This window comes from Aquarana catesbeiana, linkage group LG02 (assembly GCF_042186555.1).
Source record: "Aquarana catesbeiana isolate 2022-GZ linkage group LG02, ASM4218655v1, whole genome shotgun sequence".
In the NCBI taxonomy this organism is placed as follows: domain Eukaryota; kingdom Metazoa; phylum Chordata; class Amphibia; order Anura; family Ranidae; genus Aquarana; species Aquarana catesbeiana.
Genome location: NC_133325.1, coordinates 408,437,549 through 408,459,436, shown reverse-complemented (window position 1 = coordinate 408,459,436; position 21,888 = coordinate 408,437,549).

Below are 21,888 nucleotides of genomic sequence, written 5' to 3'. Positions count from 1 at the left end.
GGTTTGGCTGAAGCCATTTATTATCAATCAACTGTGTTTACTCCTTTAATCACAACAGAAACTACCCAAATAACCCTGATCAAATGTTTACATACCCTGGTGATTTTGGCCTGATAACATGCACAAAAGTTGACACAAAGGGATTTGAATGGCTATTACAGGTAACCATCCTCACCTGTGGTCTGTTTGCTTGTAATTAGTGTGTGTGTATGAAAGGTCAATGAGTTTCTGGACTCCTGACAGATCCTTGCATCTCTCATCCAGTGCTGCACTGACGTTTCTGGATTCTGAGTCATGAGGAAAGCAAAAGAATTGTCAAAGGATCTACGGAAATAGGTAGTTGAACTGTATAAAACAAGAAAGGAATATAAAAAGATATCCAAGGAATTGAGAATGCTAATCAGCAGTGTTCAAACTCTAATCAAGAAGTGGAAAATGAGGGGTTCTGTTGGAACCAAACCACGGTCAGGTAGACCAACTCAAATTTCAGCCACGACTGCCAGGAAAATTGTTTGGGTGCAAAGAAAAACCCACAAATAACTTCAGGTGAAATACAGGACTCTAAGAAAAATGTGGTGTGGCTGTTTCAAGATGCACAATAAGGAGGCCCTTGAAGAAAGATGGGCTGCATGGTCGAGTCACAAGAAGAATGCCATTACTATGCAAATCCCACAAAGTATCCCACTTACAATATGCCAAACAGCACAGAGACAAGCTCAAACCTTCTGGCACAAAGTAATTTGGAATGATGAGACCAAAATGAAGCTTTTTGGCCACAACCATAAATGCTTCATTTAGAGAGGAGTCAACAAGGCCTATGATGAAAGATACACCATTCCTACTGTGAAACACAGAGGTGGATCGCTGATGATTTAGGGATGTGTGAGCTACAAAGGCACAAGAAATTTGGACAAAATTGATGGCAAGATGAATGCAGTATGTTATCAAAAAATACTGGAGGAACATTTGCATTCATCAGCCAGGAAGCTGCACATGGGACGTACTTGCACATTCCAACATGACAATGATCCAAAACACAAGGCCAAGTTGACCTGTCATTGGTTACAGCAGAATAAAGTGAAGGTTCTGGAGTGGCCATCTCAATCTCCTGACCTCAATATCATTGAGCCAACCTGGGGAGATCTCATACGTGCAGTTCATGCAAGACAGCCCAAGAATTTACAGGAACTGGAGGCTTTTTGCCAAGAGGAATGGGCAGCTTTACCATCTGAGAAGATAAAGAGCCTCATCCACAAATATTACAAAAGATTTCAAGCTGTGATTGATGTCAAAGGGGGCAATACAAGGTAATAAGAACTGGGGTATGTAAACTTTTGATCAGGATTATTTGGGTAGTTTCTGTTGTGATTATGATTTAAAAAGAGTAAACACAGTTGATTGATAATAAGTGGCTTCAGCCAAACACTAACCATGAGTGAAAGAAAAGTTTTCGCGTTATCATTCATATTCTCTGAAAAATGGCCAAGAAATCATAAATTCTGCAAGGGTATGTAAACTTATGAGCACAACTGTATGTAGCCTAGCTTGTGGACTCTATAACTTTCACGCAAATCAATTATCATACACTTATCGGGATTTTTTCTACCAAAGACATGTAGCAGAATACATTCTGGCTTAAATGTATGCTCCAGGTGGAGCTGACAGGGTGAACAGGCACAGTTGGCTTTCTGGAAACATCTTCTGACTCCTTCTGGGCAGCACTGACAGGTACCAGTTCTCTGGCCAAGCTGCGAGGCAAGATGGACTTCCAGTCTTCCCCACAGATGTCACTCATCTTCATGTGGGCGTCTCCATCCCTAGACTCAACCCCACCTTTTGCAGTTGCTCTTTGGCCCATTCCAGCCTTCCGGGACCTCTGTGACTGTTCAGAGACCTTACTGCAGATCTACACTGTAGGTTAGTGGTGAGCCTAATAAGCGGCTCATTGCAGTGCCCACACCAGATCAGGCACTGACCACAGTAGTAGGTGTCAACAAGCACAGCCTCTCCATTCCCTCGATCCATCCGAGGGCAAATGCCCCCCCCACCAAGGCTCCAGCCACACACTGGGGTCCACCAGCGGCTTCCCCAGCAACTCAGGCAGCCAAGCTGGTCCCGGGTACACTCGAACACCATCCGCCATCTTGCTCCTCTCTCTCTCCTTGTGCAGAGGAGCAGAAAGCAGACATTTCCATGTAGATTTTACTGTTCTCAGCAGGCTCTTGCAGCACACAGTCACTTTCCCCAGCTGTAAGAAATCCGCTGGTCACTTTGTAATCCATGGATGTGATTGCCTGCAGTGGTTGCCACAGATAACAGCTCTCACTGATCAAGCAGATCTTGACAAGGACACAAGTAGCCGGCCCAGCCACGCTTGGCATACAGTGCAGTACTGGCTCAGCAGCAGCTCCCACTGGTTGCTATGAACGACGGCACTTGTTTCACACAGCACAGTCATAGTTTAGCAATGCACATAACTCCGCCTTCCTGTTTCAACCCCCCCTTTGTGGTCTTAGCTTTTTTCTTTCTTTCTTTGTGTTATTAGGGGGTTAACAACTTAAGCCACCTCTTCAGGCAATGCCAGCCCACCTGGCTGCAAATGTCTCTTTACCAGCCCTCCTAGCTGCCTCTCTGCACCAGTCTGCCTAACTGACTCTTCTCCAACCCACCCAGCTGACCCTCTGGAGACCTCACAGGGACTTAAGCCTACTTTGTTAATTCCCACCAGTGTTGCAATACTTACACTGTCCTCTCTTTGCTCACCTGCCTCCAGGAGAGCTTCCTCCCTTGTATCTTTGGCAGGATCCTTCCAGCCCCCAAGCCCGGCCCAAGGCAGGACACCCCCCAGACTAGGGGGTTTGCTGCTACAACCACTGACAGCCTCCTCAACACTGCATCTCCATCTTCCATCCGAGTGTCCCTGCTGGCATGAATCAATATTTAAATGCTCCCTGCCAGGCCCACTCCCGAGATTGGCCAGGGACCTCCAAATATGCTGACCAGCCACTCCTAGACTCCACCAATTATCTTCCAGAATGTTTTCCAACACTCTGGAAAAAGGGGGAGGCATCAGAGAGCTACCGAGATGAGTCATCCAGGCCTGAACTCCAATAACCCTGACCCAATTATAGACTCACAAATTTACAGCATGAGTCAGGATATTGTTTGCCTATTCTACTTCTACTCGTAGCACACACTAGAGGATGCTACAATTGATTCCTAGAGCTAAGAAAACTCACACATTTTTAGTGTATGAGACACATCAAAGACTTGCAGAGTGAAGAGATGAATGCTTTCAGAGTTTCCATCCCCTACTGTTGCATTATGGCCAGTGGCTGGACTGTAGTTGTTAGTAACCAAGAATGCACTGCAGGTGTAAGTGGGCAGGATCAGATACTGTCTTTTTATCAGAGGCACCAATGGTGGTTTATAGAATACCAACAATCACAGCCCAGCCACTGGTCACAGCAGTGGATGAAACTCTGGTGGAGTTTAAATTTACACTCTGCAAGCCTTTGATGTAACTTTCACACAGAAAGTTGGGGGTGAGTGCATTTTTATTTTATGAACGAATAAATAAATAATTACTGTACGGAGTAAATTTTTATTCTATGAATGAAAACATTATTAATTATTGCACAATGGTGATTTGAGCAGCTTTGCTTTCTTATATGTTTATTGTGCTATTGGTAACTGTATTTACATAGTTTTATTGATTTTATTCATATTGATCTGTGACTTAACAACAGCTACTGCTCTAAGTCCATTTACTTACAGTAAAGTCCCAGAAACATTAATTTCAGATGTGGTTCTTTTCTCTTGATGTTTAGAAATAATTGGTGCTATTCACTGTACTAGATTTTTAAAACAGAAAAAGTTTTTTTTGCACATGGCAATATGGAAAGGAGTGTGAGGTGTAGATCAGATTATTTCTAAGTACTCTGGATTTCAAACTCTAGACTAAACCATGATCTCTTCTAGATATTTCTCTCTTAGGTCTCCCAATGTTTCCTTCAAAAAACTAGACTGTGTTGCATGGACTTTTACAGAGTTCCTTTATTTTTACTGCCGTTTATCCAGATGCTGTGGACTAGTAACTCTCCTGGTCCAGCAAGCAATGTCCTTACATAAATATACACATGCAAGCTCTATTTTAAGTCCATTCAAGCCTCTGACTTTAACTGAAGTCCTAATGAAGGGGAAGTGTTTCATGGCCCCCAAATCCCATTGGACGTCTTATAGTGCAACTTAATAAACCAATTTGGACTCTGTTATTATATGGTCTGGCGTTTCTTTTATTGGTATATTTTTTTTAATCTTGCAGAGTTTGGGCTTCCTGGTGGTGATTGTGGTTTAAATGGTATCTCAATCTTCACTTCCAAGGAAGGATAGCATGGAAAAGATCCTGTGTATAATTTCCCACTCATCCATATCTCAACACATGTCTATATGTAGAGGACCATTGCAGCTTTGCTTCCCCTTGGCCTTAGACTTTTTTCTTTCAGCAGCCAAAATCTTCAGTGGTTCCTCCAAGGTTAGAACATTCCTGCATCCTTCCATCTGCCAAGGCCGAAAACATGGGATTGGCTTTTTGGGCTTACATCATCAAAAGCCCGGGAGGGAAGAGAGTGAACAGAAAGTAGCTTAGATATTTATTAGTTCTCCCAGCATGTATTAGTAAGTTTCCTAGGTCCAATAATTGGCCAGGCTATCAGATCTTCATAACACAGAAAAATATTTCTCTAGCACACCCGATATATGGCAGAGCAAATACACATTAATTTGGGGCAGTTCACTTCAAATGAACTATTTAAAATGGTTGTAAACCCACGAAAAAAAAAAAACCTGCAAGACAAAGGCATAATGAGCTAATATGCATAGCATATTAGCTCATTATGAAATACTCACCTTAGATCGAAGCCCCTGCAGCAGTTCCGGCACACTACTCTGCCCGGCAACATGTCTCCCGGAGTTATTTCCAGGTATCACAGGCTTCGGCGCAGTGATTGGCCGGAGCTGCGATGATGTTACTCCCGCGTGTGCGCGCGGGAGCCTCCAGTAACGGCACATCAGCTGAAGCAACGGCTTATTATAGGCTTACCTGTAGTGAAAAATGGTCTGTAAGGGTTTACAACCACTTTAAAGCAAATAAAACCTGGAGTTAGACTTTAATTAGGACACAAAAAATATACATTATGGGGTAACATTGCAGTTTTCAGTTGATAAAAGTGTCTGCTGTCCATAATAAATAGGAGCCTTAGGTCAGCCATACATGGATCCAAATTTGGCCAGTTCAGCAGGGACCGGACTAATTTTGATCCATGTTTGGGCAGGTGGATTATACCCAAGTCGATCCATTAATTGACTTGGGTACAACCAGCCTGTCGGGCTTTTCTTCAGACAATTACTGACAAGGGCTATAGCCGCTAGCAGTAACCATTCTATTCTGCCAGTCAGGAAGGCTCCCCAACCCCTCCACTGCCAGAATACAATGGTACTGTGGGAGACATTTCCCCATCAACACTGAATGTGTTGATGGGGGAATCAAGTGATTTTCTTTCCTTCCACCTGTGGTAGAAGGAAAGAAATTCAAGCAAACTATGGCCTGCCTAAGTGATCATTGTCTAGTTAAAAAAAGACCTACCTCTCTTTTTTACTATTGGATTGCTAGCATTTAATATTGTCGGAAAGGTTTGGCTTCAATTGTGGCTGCGTCTTATTTTTTGTTTGCTGCTTTTTCAATTGTGTCTGTGTCTTATTATTTGTTTGCTGCATTTTCTAACACAAGCAGGATGATTTTCAGAAAAGTATTACTACCACTCAGCACAAGTGCCTTGCTCTACAACGTACTGCATTTTGTGGTTATTATTTTTCTTATAGTTATAGGTATAATATTCAGAAGGATTTCAGCAAAGGCAGTCCCCCTATTTCTCTTATGATATTTTCCTTTTAAAATGTTGTTGCTTTTAAAAACAGTTTATGTTTAGAGTAATCACATTTTATTTTGATTGTGGAGAAAGAAAAAAGCAAATATTTTAAAGGTTGCTATCCAAAGCTTTCAGTGTAGGCTATGATTAAGGCTACACGCCGAAATGCGTAAACCTTGTATTATTTTGTACCACACCTGGATTAATAAATGTATTCATTGAGGAAGATCGAGCTGCCAGATTTCTTTTATCTATATGTTTGCTTGCATGCTAGGAAAACACTACAAGCCAGTGCACTGACCGCTCACCACCTCGGGGAATAACTACAGGTGTTTTCTACTATATTTACACTTTCAGAGTTGCCATTTACAGGGTGCAGTAGACGTTATAAACACTTTTAATAGGTAAGTAGTTTATCGATTGTGCATATCTTTTTTTAATTTTTACAAATACATTTTTATTTGTGAAAACTAAAACAGTGACACTTGTGAAGAAAATAGGTTAAAAAGCATTTGAGTATAATAGAAATAGAACGGTGTTGCCTTCAAAGGGGCATTTGGGAGCTAAGTGAATCTGTGAATATACGTTTCTATTTCATGAATCTGTACTGTGTACCAGTAACAAAAAATTAACATTAAAAAATACTTTTTACATCAACTGGAAGTTTTCACATAATTTCTATTGGTGCTGTATTGATAGCAATATGATGAGCAGGAGCTGAGATTCCCCGTTTATGAGAATCTCAACCATCATGCACTTCTTCTAAAGGTTTCATCTTCCCTAATTAACAGAGGTGCTTGTGTATGTGTACTTTTCCCGACTCATGCAATGTAGTTACATAACGCTCTTCCTGCATTGTTTACTATACATCTCTAACCATATAAAAGATCTCTTGCCAAAGAAGATATATAGTTAGTTAAGCATCTATTGGTCTGGGATTTCAGTCCCCTCTGCTGCAGTGTATATTTCATTACCTGTAGATTGTGGCTTTGTTCATTGCATTATCTCTATGTTTTTACTATTGATCACTGTTGTCTTCTTCATAAAATTCATGTCAGTGTCTTTTTTATCATACATTTTTAGTTACTCTCCTCTGTGTCTCATGGCAATAATGCTACTGCCACAGTCCCGTTGATCTTAGTGCTGCTGGTCACCACGCTTTGGATTATCACTGGAATAATGTCATTATTGGCAGCACACACTGTGCTGTCACATGGCTGTGTCCTGGATGTCATCTCTCTCCAACAGCGCCTAGCATCACAGGCTTGCATTCATCTCCACACCGCCCACATGCTGACAATAACTGTGCTAAATAATTTAACAAAGGTGGGCGTCCCAGCTGGGCAAACGGAACAGTGAAAAGAAGGACAAGGACCAAAAACACCTATACAATTGATAGAATTAGTGTAAGCTGTAACACCGTATACACTAATGTCTTGCTGAATTACTGTGAGTTAAGCCAGCTGGTAAAGATGTGTGTGCTTCAAATCCCACATGCGAGCCTGTAGCAAAACATTCATTTCAAGAGCCGTTGGATTTTATGATTGTTGCTGATTTTTATCTAAAATGGCTCTGTTTTTTGGCTCTGTTTTGTAGTAATTAAACTATGCTTATTTCTGAGGAAGCATGCAGAAACCTAAATTGTTTTTTTGGTAAGTAAGGTCTCCTTGTGCAGATAACGCAGAGTATTTCATATATTCATATACATATGTACACATGGTATATAGACATGCATTACATGGTAAAGCCCCATTCAAAGATAGTCTTTTTTCCCCCCTTACCAAAAAAGAAAACCCCATCCAGGTCCCTTGCTGCTGCCAGTTCTGGTGCAGGGGACTGCAAAACAAGTGCTGCCATGGCACCCCAAAATCCACCGGTCATGTACCTTTCCCCTATAATGACATCAGTCCACTTCTCTCTCCTGAGAGGAACACACTGGCGGACATCCAATTGGAGGTGTCACTAAGTGCATGACGTGGACACCCAAAGAAGGAGCTAAGGTTGCAGGAAAGAAATTTGCATGATTCCCCTATGAACACAAACAGTGTTGACAGGGGAATCCCTCCTACTGAGCAATTGTCTTCTCCCAGTGGGGGGGCCGGGGCAGGCAAGGGAAGCCTTCCCCGCCGGGAGAAGACAGTGGTTATCGCTAGCGGCTATAGCAGCCGCTTTCGATACTCGCAAGTGAATCCGGCAGGCTGATGGTACCCAAGATGATCGATCGATCAACTTGGTATATTCAGCCTGGCCATTAATGGCTTGAATCTTGGCTGGATTTTTTTATCACATCAATCACATGGGGAGAGACATAGAAAGATATAGGTCAAGGAACACATTTAATGGCACTCATAAATGCTTTATTATAATTACAAACATAAATTTAGTATATATTTATTGATCATTTTTAACTGCTGGCATATTTAAAAGTGCCTTGAGGCTTGGACGGTATTTATCATGAAGCATTTATGTGCAAGTCCTAGACAAAACCTCATGAGACTGACAGTCTCAGATGGCAGTGCCTCCTAAATAGCAGCTATATAGTAGCTATGAGGCTGTAGGCACAGGAAAGCATAGGCACCCTTACATACTAGTAAGTGCACTGCTATTTTCTTTAGGAGCAATTCAAGACAAAAGTATATTTTAGATTGTACAATTATGTTTATGTATGTTATGCACTATAATACCGTGTACCCACGATCGCACATTCCGACAACAAAATCCATGTTTTTTTTCTGACGGATATTGGCTCAAACTTGTATTGCATACACACGGTCACACAAATGTTGCTTGAAGTTCCAAACGTCAAGAACGCAGTGACGTACAACACGTACGATGGCACTACAAAAGGGAAGTTCATTACCAAGTGCGCCACCCTTTGGGCTCCTTCTGCTAATCTCGTGTTAGTAGAAGTTAGGTGAGAGACGATTCGCGCTTTTCAGCCTCGTGCTTTTCAGATCGTTACCACTCTTCAGTTTGTGCTTGTGGGTTCGTATCTGGTTTTCAGTGCGTGTAGTCAGTTCGCATTTCTTTTTCAGTGCGTATTTTATAGTATGTATTTGATTTTCAGTGCGTTCTTGTCCACTCATTTCTGATTTTCAGTTTTCTCTTCTCAGGCCTTTCTGTTTTTCAGTGCTTTCTGTTAGTTCGTTCTGACCAGCTGACCGTTTTGAAGCCATGAGGACCCTCACCCTGGACCAGAGGGTTTTCAACTACCTGCTGGCCAGAACCAGAAGAGTGGTGGAGAACGCTTTTGGGATAATGGCCAGCTGGTTCCGTCTATTCCTTACGGCAATCACCATGGCATAATATTAACGTAACCATATAATCCCTGCATGCTGCATTCTTCACAATTATTTAAGGAGAAATTCAATGAACTATTTGACCTCAGTTGAGTTTGAGGCTGGACTTCAAAAAGAAACCCTGACGCCGCTTGATGCTGGCCCTCCTAGCTTGCCCCCCCAAAGCGCCCGCAAAGTAAGACAGAAGTATGTCGAGTTCTTTGCGGGTAGTGGGCCATTGATATGACAGAAAATGTTTAAGAAACATTTTAAAAATTCATTTTTTAGTTAAACTGAAATAAGATTTCATTTGATTTACTGCTTGTGTTTCTTTTAGCTGTCTCCTAGGTTATGCAATGGGCTTTTCTTTTTGGCCATTTTCTTCAATAGTGCAAATGTAATTTATTTGATACATGAGGTGACAATCTCTTCTTCGGTGAACTATTATGTTATGGGTCTGCTACACACACACCTTGCTTTTGTTGTTAATGTATGTGTGACAGACCTAGCCGCGAGAGAGACTTTTGGAGGGGACTGAATGCCAGCCTCCTGCAAACCAATGTTCTATTATGTTTGTCTGTCTTTGATCACAGGATGTGTATTGCATTGGAGGGTTTGTGTTTGTCTGCCTTGGATCACAGGATGTGTATTGCATTGGAGGGAGGGGGGATTCTTCCAACAGCTCTCCCTGCTAACACTGTGTACTGATGAGACGTTAAACACACCTGACCTGTGTGTCCATTGTCATTGGACAGTTTAACCCGCCCTCTTTTCCAAGGGTGGGGGGGAAAGAGTCTCTGAGTTATTTTATCTGTTGTGATCATGTGTTATAATAAATGAGTTGATTCCTGCTTGGCCCTGAAGACAGAGCATCTTGTCTTGTTTTTGGGGTGGATTATTTGTATGGATTCCTTGTTCGGCTGATTGAAGTGTTCGGTAGCTGTCTTTGTGTTTGGGTATGGAATGTCCTAAACGATTTTAACCCCTTTCATACTCGGGTTGTCGTTATAGTATGTAATGCATTACTGATAAAAAATATTCATCATTTTAAGCACCATAAATTAATTTTTGGGAGTCACGAAAATGGCGGGACTGTTGCAAATTATAAAGCACTGTGGGAGTTATTTACTAAAGGAAAATCCACTTTGCACTCCAAGTACACTGCAAAAGTACACTTGAAACTGCACTGAAAGTGCACTTGTAGTGCAAAGTGGATTTGCCTTTAGTAAATAACCCCCATTGTCACTGTAAACACCAACTTAGTCCAAAAACTGCTATTGAACATTGAAATAAGAAGCCACACATTGTTGAGTAGAAAACTTTTTACTCTGTGCACATTCACATGTGCGTTAGGAAAGGGTTTTTGAACAAACCAATGTATTTTTGTAATAACATTTTTGGTTTTGACAGTACAGATAGCTTTTTTGTGTTAAACAGGCATGTTTAAAACCATAAAACAATACACAACTCAGGAACTTACAAAGTTCAACTTTGATAATTTGAAGGCAATATCAGACATTAGTATGTCCAAACTGTGTTGATATTGCCTTCATCAGATGGGGTGATGTCACCCCTGTGAAAGCCAAATTTTGAAGATGCACACAAATTGAGAGTCAAAATGGGGATTTCCCTCCTGATCCCATGCCTAATGTCAACATGTGCTAGCTCCCATCATGGGGGATCAATGGACGTGTTTTGGGGGTGCAACCTCTTCCTCTCAGCTACTTGAGTTGCGAGGAAGTAGTTGCACCCCACAAAACACCTACATTGATATCCCGTGATGGCAGATAGCACATGTTGACACACTGTGTGTATCTTCAAAATCTGGCTTTAAATATACTTCAAAAAGATTCAAACATTTTAATAATATCAATGAATGGAAGAATTTAGGTGTGTTTTAGATTCTGCCTAAAACATCAATGATGTTTTTCAGTCTTTTTTCCACATCATTGATGTCTTCCTTGATCTTCTGTAAATTCCAATTGCACACCATGATCTCCCCAATGAGGACGTGGGCACTTGCACTTGTGAAATGCGTTTCTTCTTCCACAACATCCACATCACCTAAAATAAAAAAAAACACACCATGTATTATAAATATGCAGGCATACATCTATTTCCTGAAGCTGTGGTCTCAGACACTCACCTGCTGTGGTCACTCTTTCGCCCACTTCATAGACCTCTCTTTCCTCCACATCCTCTGGTTTTGGTGTTGGTATTTCCCCTTCTTTAGGAGGTGGGGGGTCCCTGGTGTCCTCAGATGTCCTGAGTCTTTTCTCCCCTATGTGAATAAAAAAAAGGTATACTTAGCACACAGATATTTGAGGGCAAAAATAGGAATCTGAAACATTGCTTGGAAGTGTCATACAATTGTCTTTTTGGGCAGAGTTCCAAGCTGAAGACATTTTATTTCCCTTTTTTGTACAATTTTCACACATGGAGACACCCCTAGTATCCACTGGAACACCTGTGTGGGACACCCTAAAAAGTTTGTTCTGGTGTCCCACACTAGTGCTCCTGCGTCCAGATGTGTAAACAGCTGCTGAGTGCCCTCTCCTTACACTGAATCAAGTTTACATTTTCATTCTAGTTACAAACCCATCTAGAAAACAAGGATTTCTTGGATATTTTTCCGCCTGTCACTGAGCCCACATTCTAGGCTCCTAAGACAACCCGTCCCATGTATCTCGTCCATCATTTACTGGTAACTATATTGGACAAAATACAGTTTTGGTATATTTTCATGTTTCTCTCCCACCTGATCCCTTTTGGCTATACATCTTTATACAGCTCATCTTGGCATATTCGAGTGGGGAGTTCAACCCTCAGGGGGTTATCTTTCATTGATCTAGACAACAATGTACTAAACTTCTTTGAAACAAATAGGCCTGAACAAATGTAGTTAACTTGTATCTGCCAAAAACATTGTATAAGTGGGCGAACAAACGATGTTTACTATGAACGATTACTGTGCCCGTGAACCTGAATTTTAAACTGTACAACAGTAAAGAAAAACACATGGAGCAGCGTGAACGTAATAATAATAATAGAAACACAGGACAGATACTTTTTAGAAGCAGTTTCCTGATCTTTCTGTACTGATCCTGCTCCCTCAATTTCAGGTCTGACCATCATGTCCTCAGTTGATCCTTGGATCGCCGTACCCCAAAATTCTTCTGCAGACTTTTCACAACTTTAGCGATAATCTTGGCCTTTCTCACATTTGGGTTTGGTTAAGGTCCATGCTTCCCATCATAGTCGGCCCTCTTCAAGATGTCCACCATCTCCATCACCTTGACAAAGGACATATTTGAGGCCCTAATCTCCTCTGGGATCGGGACGTTCGTGTCTCTGGGCTTTCGTCGTTGCTGTTCTCCTCTGCAGGCACTTGCTCTTTCTCCGCCATGTGTTCTCTCACTGCGCCGAAAGAGAAGGGGCGGGGAATAGACTAGAAAGAACATCAGGGGAAGGCAGAGTTTCACGCATGCGCAGTGTATATAAAGCATAACACACATGCGTCATACGTACGATCTGTGAGGGGGGGAAGGAGTATCGGAAGCGCCGATCGTTAGAACGAAGGTACAATTTTAACTTGGTGCATCAGTGGTCTATACTGCTTTTAGATTGAGGCCTATATTGGGACAAGATTAGGAGAGTTTAGCCTGACATTAGGGTTTGTCTTGTGTTGTTTCCTGCAGAGAAAATTGATCTATTCAATGATGAGGACTTTATCCCCATATTCATTGATATGTACACATACAGGGGGCTGCACATACAGGGGTTCTTCCAAAGAAGTGGGGTTCTTTAAATAAGTGGCACTTCTGCTCTTGCACCATTCATCTGAACATTTTCTTCTCTCTTCACAGGTAAACCTGCGTTTATACCTCCACATACCTTTTAAACTGAACATTGACTGACTGCTCAAATGCATATTTGGTAAACCTGCGTTTATACCTCCACATACCTTTTAAACTGAACATTGATTGACTGCTCAAATGCATATTTGGTAAACCTGCGTTTATACCTCCACATACCTTTTAAACTGAACATTGACTGACTGCTCAAATGCATATTTGGTAAACCTGCGTTTATACCTCCACATACCTTTTAAACTGAACATTGACTGACTGCTCAAATGCATATTTAGTAAACCTGCGTTTATACTTTCACATACCTTTTAAACTGAACATTGACTGCTCAAATGCATATTTGGTAAACCTGCGTTTATACCTCCACATACCTTTTAAACTGAACATTGACTGACTGCTCAAATGCATATTTGGTAAACTTGCGTTTATACCTCCACATACCTTTTAAACTGAACATTGACTGACTGCTCAAATGCATATTTGGTAAATCTGCGTTTATACCTCCACATACCTTTTAAACTGAACATTGACTGACTGCTCAAATGCATATTTGGTAAATCTGTTTGTCACCACTGTTTCAACTCCATCTGTAGCCATGCTCACATTATTTCAATGTTTATTTAGCCATTAAGTCTTACCTAAATTATGGGTTCCCTTATCTTTACAATGTTGGCCTTTTAGTCCCCTTGCAGTTTGATTGTGGTGTGAAAGTTATGCCCTGCTAGCTGTGTTCCTAATATGCCCTCTTAATTGATTAATTGCCAGATTCTATCCACACCCAACACACAGTCTAAAAACAAAGCCTTCTTTACGGGGGAACACATACAGGGGACTGCACATACAGGGGTTCTTCCAAAGAAGTGGGGTTCTTTAAATAAGTGGCACTTCTGCTCTTGCACTTCAGCGATTTGCACAAAGCAAACTACAACAGACAGCAGATGACCTCTATTCCAAATTATCTCACCTTCCTCTCTGAAACATGCTCTCTTTACCTCTCCTCCTTTTCACAATTGCTGCCTCTCTCCTCAAACTCTCTTTTCTTCACCCCTCTGCTCCACCCTACAATTTGTACATATCACCCTCATTTCTCCCCTCCTCCTATTACTGCACTCATCACTTCCTTCTAACTCTAAGCCCACTTGCTAACAAACCCCCCAGGATACTGAAGCATGTCCCCTCATACAAATCATATTCTCATATTACCTCCCTTACTCTTCTGCTTCTCCTAACTGCTGGAGATATTTCCACAAACCCTGGGCCTCCCTTATTTAACTGTGCCCAACACACCCATCACCCTACACCCTCTGGCAGTAGTCGCAATCTACGCAATTCAATCTACTTGCTCTCACCGAAACCTGGCTCCACGAACATGACACCCCTTCTCCTGCTTCCCTCTCCCAGGGTGGCCTTCACTGGACTCACTCCCCTAGGCCTAATGGACGCAAGGGAGGTGGAGTGGGATTCCTCCTATTCCCCCCCCAATGCACCTTCCAGGTTATTCACTCTCCTCCCTCTTTTTCTCTCTCATCATTTGAAGCCCACTGTATACGTCTATTCTCTCCTACTTCCCTAAGAATTGCTGTGATCTACCGGCCCCCTGGACCACTATCAACTTTCCATGATGAGTTTTCTGCCTGGCTACCCTACTTCCTCTCTTCAGAAATTCCCACAATCCTTCTCGGTGATTTCAACATCCCTGCTAATACAAACACTCCTGCTACTTCTAAACTTCTTAGTCTAACCTCTTCATTTGACTTAAAACAATGGGTACAGGCTTCTACTCACTCTGATGGCAACACCCTTGACCTTGTATTCTCCTACCTATGCACTCCATGCAACTTCTCAAACAATTCTTTTCCTCTCTCCGACCATCACCTTATTAGTTTCTCCCTCCCCCTGTCTTCCACCACCTTTCCCTCCAATCGCCTAACCGTCACCCGTAGAAATTTTCACAACTTCAACTCATCTCTCCTCTGTTCTGCTACTGACCACCTCTATGACAAAATCTCTCCTCTGTCCTGCCCCAACCAAGCCACGTCCATCTACAATAAATCCCTGTCCTCCACCCCGGACAAGCTTGCTCCCCTTACTACACGCAGAATCAGGCCTTGACCCCTACAACCCTGGCAAACAGATGACACTAAAATTCTCAGAAAACGTAGTCGCGTTCTTGAGCATCTGTGGCACAAGACTAAGTCTCTCAAAGACTTCAACCAATACAAATCTGCCCTCCAAAATACTATTCTTTCCTCCACACTGCCAAGCAAACCTATTTTACAGCTCTTATTAACACCTTCTCATCTAGTCCCTGTAAACTCTTCTCTACCTTCAACTCTCTACTTTGTCCTCCACGGCCTCCACCCACTGACTCACTCACTGCCCAGGAGATCGCTAATCACTTCAAAACAAGATTGATACAATCTGCGATGAAATATCCTCTCTACAGCTATCTCCCCCAGCTAAGACCCCATGTCAACAGGTACAACTGACACTCCGCCTATTCAAATCTGCTACTACAGACGAAGTTGCTAAACTCTTTTCTATCGCCCACCTAACCACCTGTCCCCTGGACCCTATTCCCTCTCATATGCTACGGTCACCCTCTCACTCCATCCTACACTCTCTAACCCACATCTTCAATCTCTCCCTCACCTCTGGCGTCTTCCTCAATGCTCTAAAACATGCACTGGTCACCCCCATACTTAAAAAGCCGTCCTTGGACCCTACCAATCTTAACAACCTACACCCTATCTCCTTGCTCCCCTTTTCCTCTAAACTCCTTGAACGCCTGGTTTACAACCAACTGAGTGACCACCTCATTAAAAACAACCTTCTTGATCCCCTTCAGTCTGGATTTTGCCCTCAACACTCCACAGAAACTGCTCTTTTAAAACTCACAAATGACCTACTAACTGCAAAAACCAACGGACACTATTCTGTACTCCTACTTCTGGATCTTTCAGCTGCCTTTGACACGGTTGACCACCCCGTCCTCCTCAAAAAACTTTACTCCCTCGGTCTCCGTGACTGTGCTCTTCAGTGGCTATCATCCTACCTATCCCAACGCACCTTCAGTGTCACTTACAATTCTACTTCCTCCACTCCTCTTCCCTTCTCTGTTGGGGTCCCCCAAGGTTCTGTTCTTGGGCCTCTTTTATTTTCAATCTACACCTCTTCCCTTGGTCAGCTGATAGCCTCTCACGGCTCTTCAATATCATTTCTACGCTGACGACACACAAATCTATCTCTCCACCCCTCAACTCACTCCATCAGTCTCCTCACGCATCACTAACTTACTAACTGACATATCTGTATGGCTGTCACACCACTTCCTCAAACTCAACTTGTCCAAAACCGAGCTTATAATATTTCCTCCCTCACGTGCCTCTTCCCCTGACTTGTCAAGAGCAATGGCACAACCATCCACCCGTCCCCCACTTGTCAGGGTACTAGGTGTTATCCTGGATTCTGAACTCTCCTTTTGGCCCCACATCCAATCACTTTCCAAAGCTTGCCGCCTCAACCTCCGCAACATCTCTAAACTATGTCCCTTTCTAACCAACGAAACCACAAAGCTCATGATTCACTCCCTGGTTATCTCTCGCCTCGACTACTGCAACTCCCTCCTCATTGGCTTACCTTTAAATAGACCATCCCCCCTTCAGTCCATCATGAATGCTGCTGCCAGACTCATCCACCTTACAAATCGCTCAGTGTCTGCTACCCCCCTCTGCCAATCCCTCCACTGGCTGCCACTCGCCCAATGAATTCAATTCAAAATACTAACAATAAGTTACAAAGCCATCCAAAACTCTGCCCCCAGCTACATCACTAGCCTAGTCTCAAAATACCAACCTAATCGCCCTCTCCGTTCCTCCCAGGACCTCCTGCTCTCTAGCTCCCTCATCACCTCCTCCCATATCCGCCTCCAGGACTTCTGAGCCTCGCCCATCCTCTGGAATTCCCTACCCCAATCTGTCAGACTGTCTCCAAATTTATCCACATTTAGGCAATCCCTGAAAACTTTCCTCTTCAGAGAAGCCTATCCTGCCTCCATCTAACAACTGCACTATTTTCTCCATTAGCTCATCCCCCACAGCTATTACCCTTTTGTATAACTTGACCCTCCCTCCTAGATTGTAAGCTCTAATGAGCAGGGCCCTCTGATTCCTCCTGTATTGAATTGTAATGTACTTGTACTGTCCTCCCTAATGTTGTAAAGTGCTGCGTAAACTGTTGGCGCTATATAAATCCTGTATAATAATAATAATAATAATAATGTACAGGGAGCTGCCCTGTATGTGGCAGGTAAACCACCCCTTTTATAACAATAAAACAAAGAGGAAGGCAGCGCCGGATCAATTGCTTGAATTTGTGAAGCCAGTGATCCCCACGGCACATATCCAATAGGGAGCGCAAGGAGGTCCAGGATTCCCAGAGATCAGGAGCTACAGCAGATGACATTTATGTACCCAGGCTGTGGTGCTATGACAGACTGCATTTTCTGGCAGGCCAGACTGAACCCAGGCCAGCACTCTCCAATTCTTCCTTCAAGGCTTCCTTCCACCTCAGCTGAGGCTTCCGACATCCAACCTGGGCCTTCCAGCCAGGAAGAAGTGGAGGTGCCCAGCTTGAGTCAAGTATAGCATTGTTCAACATATTTCTAGTCAAATGATTAAAGATGTTAACTAGATGTTATTATTGATCAGTAATTTCTGATTTTACAAAGTGTTTTACATATCAATAGACAGTGGTGGCCACAAATGATTGGGACAAGAATGAAAAATGCTGGGGTCAGAATGATAGTCTTTTCTATTTTTTAACATTCAATTTGCAACAGTCATGAGCTGAAAATTGTGTGTGATTGATGAACCAAAAACTAAAACTATGTCCCTTTTTCATACACAGGAAAGTCTCAGCCAGGAGGAGGCTGTGGAAAGTGGCAGCCAGGAGGTGGCAGGGGTAAGTGGCAGCCAGGAAGTGGCCAGGCCCTGTAGCCTGCCCGAATCCCAGGTCCCTCCCCTCCACCTTCCAAAAAAAAGTCCCAGGAAGAGGAGTAACCTGGAGGAGGCAGCACTTGGCTTATTTCGGAAGGCTACTGCAGCCCCCAGAACCCCCCCAATAATCAAGACGACTATGCCTACAACAAAGCCTGCAAAATGCAGGAAATGGAGGCGGGCCAACGCCTCTTATGTGAGGAAGTTATGTTACAAGCCCTAAATAAGGAGTTGAGGGGCGAACTCCCAAGCCAAAGCCACGGTTGTAAGTTTAACCATGGTCCTCCTCCTCCTGCCACAACTACAACCCTAGAGCCACAGCCTGGAAGAAAGTGTGGAACGAAGCGTGGAAGGATGGCAAGAAAATGATAGGCTGGGTTCAGTCTGGTCTGACAAAAGACGCAGGCTGTTGTAAGACCACAGACAGATATGTCATCTGCTGCTGTTCCTGTTCTCTTGTAGTCCTGGACCGGATTGTGCTCACTATTATAAGGACTCCTCAGGCCACTAATTTTGACTGTAAAATAATTGATGTCTGCCCTGGAGTACAAAGGCTTCCCAAATTTCACAAGTTTCTCGAGCGTTGCCTTCCTCTTTATTTTGTTATGACCCATAATAAATGGCTATTTATTTTTCACAAATAATTGCCTATGTGTTTTACTTCAAAAAGGACAATTTGTTTGTGAGTAGGCAGGTACATTTCAAAAATACAATGTCAAATTAACAAGAGAGTCCAACCTCCTTGAGGTTAAAAAATACAAGATAATAATGGTGTTGTGTTAACCTGACACAAAACGAAAGAAAAAAATTATGGAGATCACTATAAAAAAAATAAAATAAAATAGGAGATCTGGATTAAAAAAATACTTTAACCACTTAAGCCTCGGACTATTTGGCTGGCCAAAGACCAGAGGACTTTTTACAATTTGGCACTGCACTGATTTAACTGCTAATTGCGTGGTCATGCAATGTTGTACCCAAACAAAATTTGCGTCCTTTTTTTCCCACAAATAGAGCTTTCTTTTGATGGTATTTGATTGCCTCTGCGATTTTTATTTTTTGCGATATAAATGAAAAAATACAGAAAATTTTGAAAAAAAATGATATTTTCTAGTTTTTGTTATAAGAAAAATCCAATAAACTCAATTTTAGTCATACATTTAGGCCAAAATGTATTCAGCCACATGTCTTTGGTAAAAAAAATGTCAATAAGTGTATATTTGTTGGTTTGCGCAAAAGTTATAGCGTGTACAAACTAGGGTACATTTTCTGGAATTTACGCAGCTTTTAGTTTATGACTGTCTATCTCATTTCTTGAGGTGCTAAAATGGTAGGGAAGTACAAACCCCCCTCCCCCCAAATGACCCCATTTTGGAAAGTAGACACCCTAAGGAAATTGCTAAGAGGAATGTTGAGCCCATTGAATATTTAATTTTTTGTCCCAAGTGATTGAATAATGACAAAAAATTTTTTTTTTACAAAAAGTTGTCACTAAATGATATATTGCTCACACATGCCATGGTTATATGTGGAATTGCACCCCAAAATCATTTTGCTGCTTCTCCTGAGTACGGGGATACCACATGTGTGGGACTTTTTGGGAGCCCAGCCGCATACGGGTTGACAAAAACCAAACATCGCCTTCAGGATTTGTAAGGGCGTAAATTTTTGATTTCACTCCTCACTACCTATCACAGTTTTGAAGGCCATAAAATGCCAAGATGGCACAAAACCCAGCCAAATGACCCCATTTTGGAAAGTAGACACCCCAAGATATTTGCTGAGAGGCATGTTGAGTCCATGGCCTATTTTATAGTTTGCCATACATTGCGATAAAATTACAAACTTTTTTGCACAAAGTTGTCACTAAATGATATATTGCTCACACATGCCATGGGCATATGTGGAATTACACCCCAAAATACATTCTGCTGCTTCTCCCGAGTACGGGGATACCACATGTGTGGGACTTTTTGGGAGCCTAGCCGCGTACAGGGCCCCCAAAAACCAATCACCGCCTTCAGGATTTCTAAGGGTGTAAATTTTTGATTTCACTACTCACTACCTATCACGGTTTTGAAGGCAATAAAATGCCAAGATGGCACAAAACTCCCCCAAATGACCCCATTTTGGAAAGTAGAGACTTCAAGCTATTTGCTGAGAGGCATATTGAGTCCATGGAATATTTTATATTTTACCACAAGTTGCAGGAAAATGACAAACTTTTTTTTTTTTTTTGCACAAAGTTGTCACTAAATGATATATTGCTCACACATGCCATGGGCATATGTGGAATTACACCCCAAAATACATTCTGCTGCTTCTCCTGAGTATGGGGATACCACATGTGAGGGACTTTTTGGGAGCCTTATCATGTATAGGGGCCCCGAAAACCAAGCACCACCTTCAGGATTTCTAAGGGCGTAAATTTTTGATTTCACTCCTCACTACCTATCACAGTTTCGAAGGCCATAAAATGCCAAGATAGCACAAAACCCCTCTAAATGACCCCATTTTGGAAAGTAGACACCCCAAGCTATTTGCTGAGAGGCATGGTGACTTAGACCCTAGATCTCTCCTCTGCCCTCAAAGCATCTGACTACACCAAGATCGGTGTGATAAAATGCTTTCCCAATTTCCCAATGGCGCTGTTTATATCCGGCGAAATCTAAGTCATGAAATGCTCGTAGCTTCCAGTTTCTTAGGCCATAGAGATGATTGGAGTCATTCTGGTCTCTGATCAGCTCTATGGTCAGCCGGCGGAACCACCGACTGTATTCTTGGGTTCCCTGTTGGGACAGGAGAGCCAGAGAAAACCATAGAAGACGGTGGGGGGGGGACATTCCCTCCCACTGCTTGTAAAAGCAGTCTAGAGGCTACTTACCGCTAGGATTGCTTTTATATGAAAGCCGACCGCTAGCTGAAAAGAATGATACCAAGAAGATACCTAAACCTGCAGGCATCATTCTGATATAACCACTCAAAGTCCCAGCAACATACCAGTACCTTGCTGGTCCTTGTTGGGCATATATTGTAATCTTTTTTTTAATGCAGCCTGTGGGCTGAACGAAAAAAAGAGATTGATTGGTGGGTATGCCCACCATTAGAATACCTCCCTTAATCCACTTATAATGATAGGCATACATGCACCATTTATATATACTGAAGCATGGGGGCATCCGTCCCAAAAGTTAGGAGCAAATCGCTCCTCCACCCCTGCTGCCCCCATGCTTCGGCATATATGCTCTTTTTTTTAACTGTGGTGGTGAAATCACCTCTGACAGTGCTGGAGTCACGGCTTTATGTATCATGGGAGCAAACGCTGTTGCTGTCAAGATAAATAAATCCGCGCTGCAGCCAAATGGCGTACCTGCTAAGCATATGATGGTTAACAATAAAACAAAGTAACATTACAGTATAACAGTAAGACTTACCATACCTGCAAAGCAAATACAAAAAAAATAGTAAATAATAAAACATTTTTTAACGCAACCCGTGCCTAAAATATATATATGCCGAAGCAAGGGGGCATCCGCCCCAAAAGTTAGGAACAAATCACTCCTCCACCCCTGATGCCCCCATGCTTCGCAATATGTGCTGTTTTTTTTAAACTGTGGTGGAGAAATCACCCCCGACAGCGCTGGAGTCACAGCTTTATTTATTGTGGGAGCAAACGCTGTTGCTGTCAAGATAAATAAATCCACGCTGCAGCTGAATGGCGTACCTGAAAACAAAAAAATGGTTAACAATAAAACACAGTAAACAGTTAAGTATAAAAAAAATTACATACCTGAAAACCAAACATGATAAAACATAA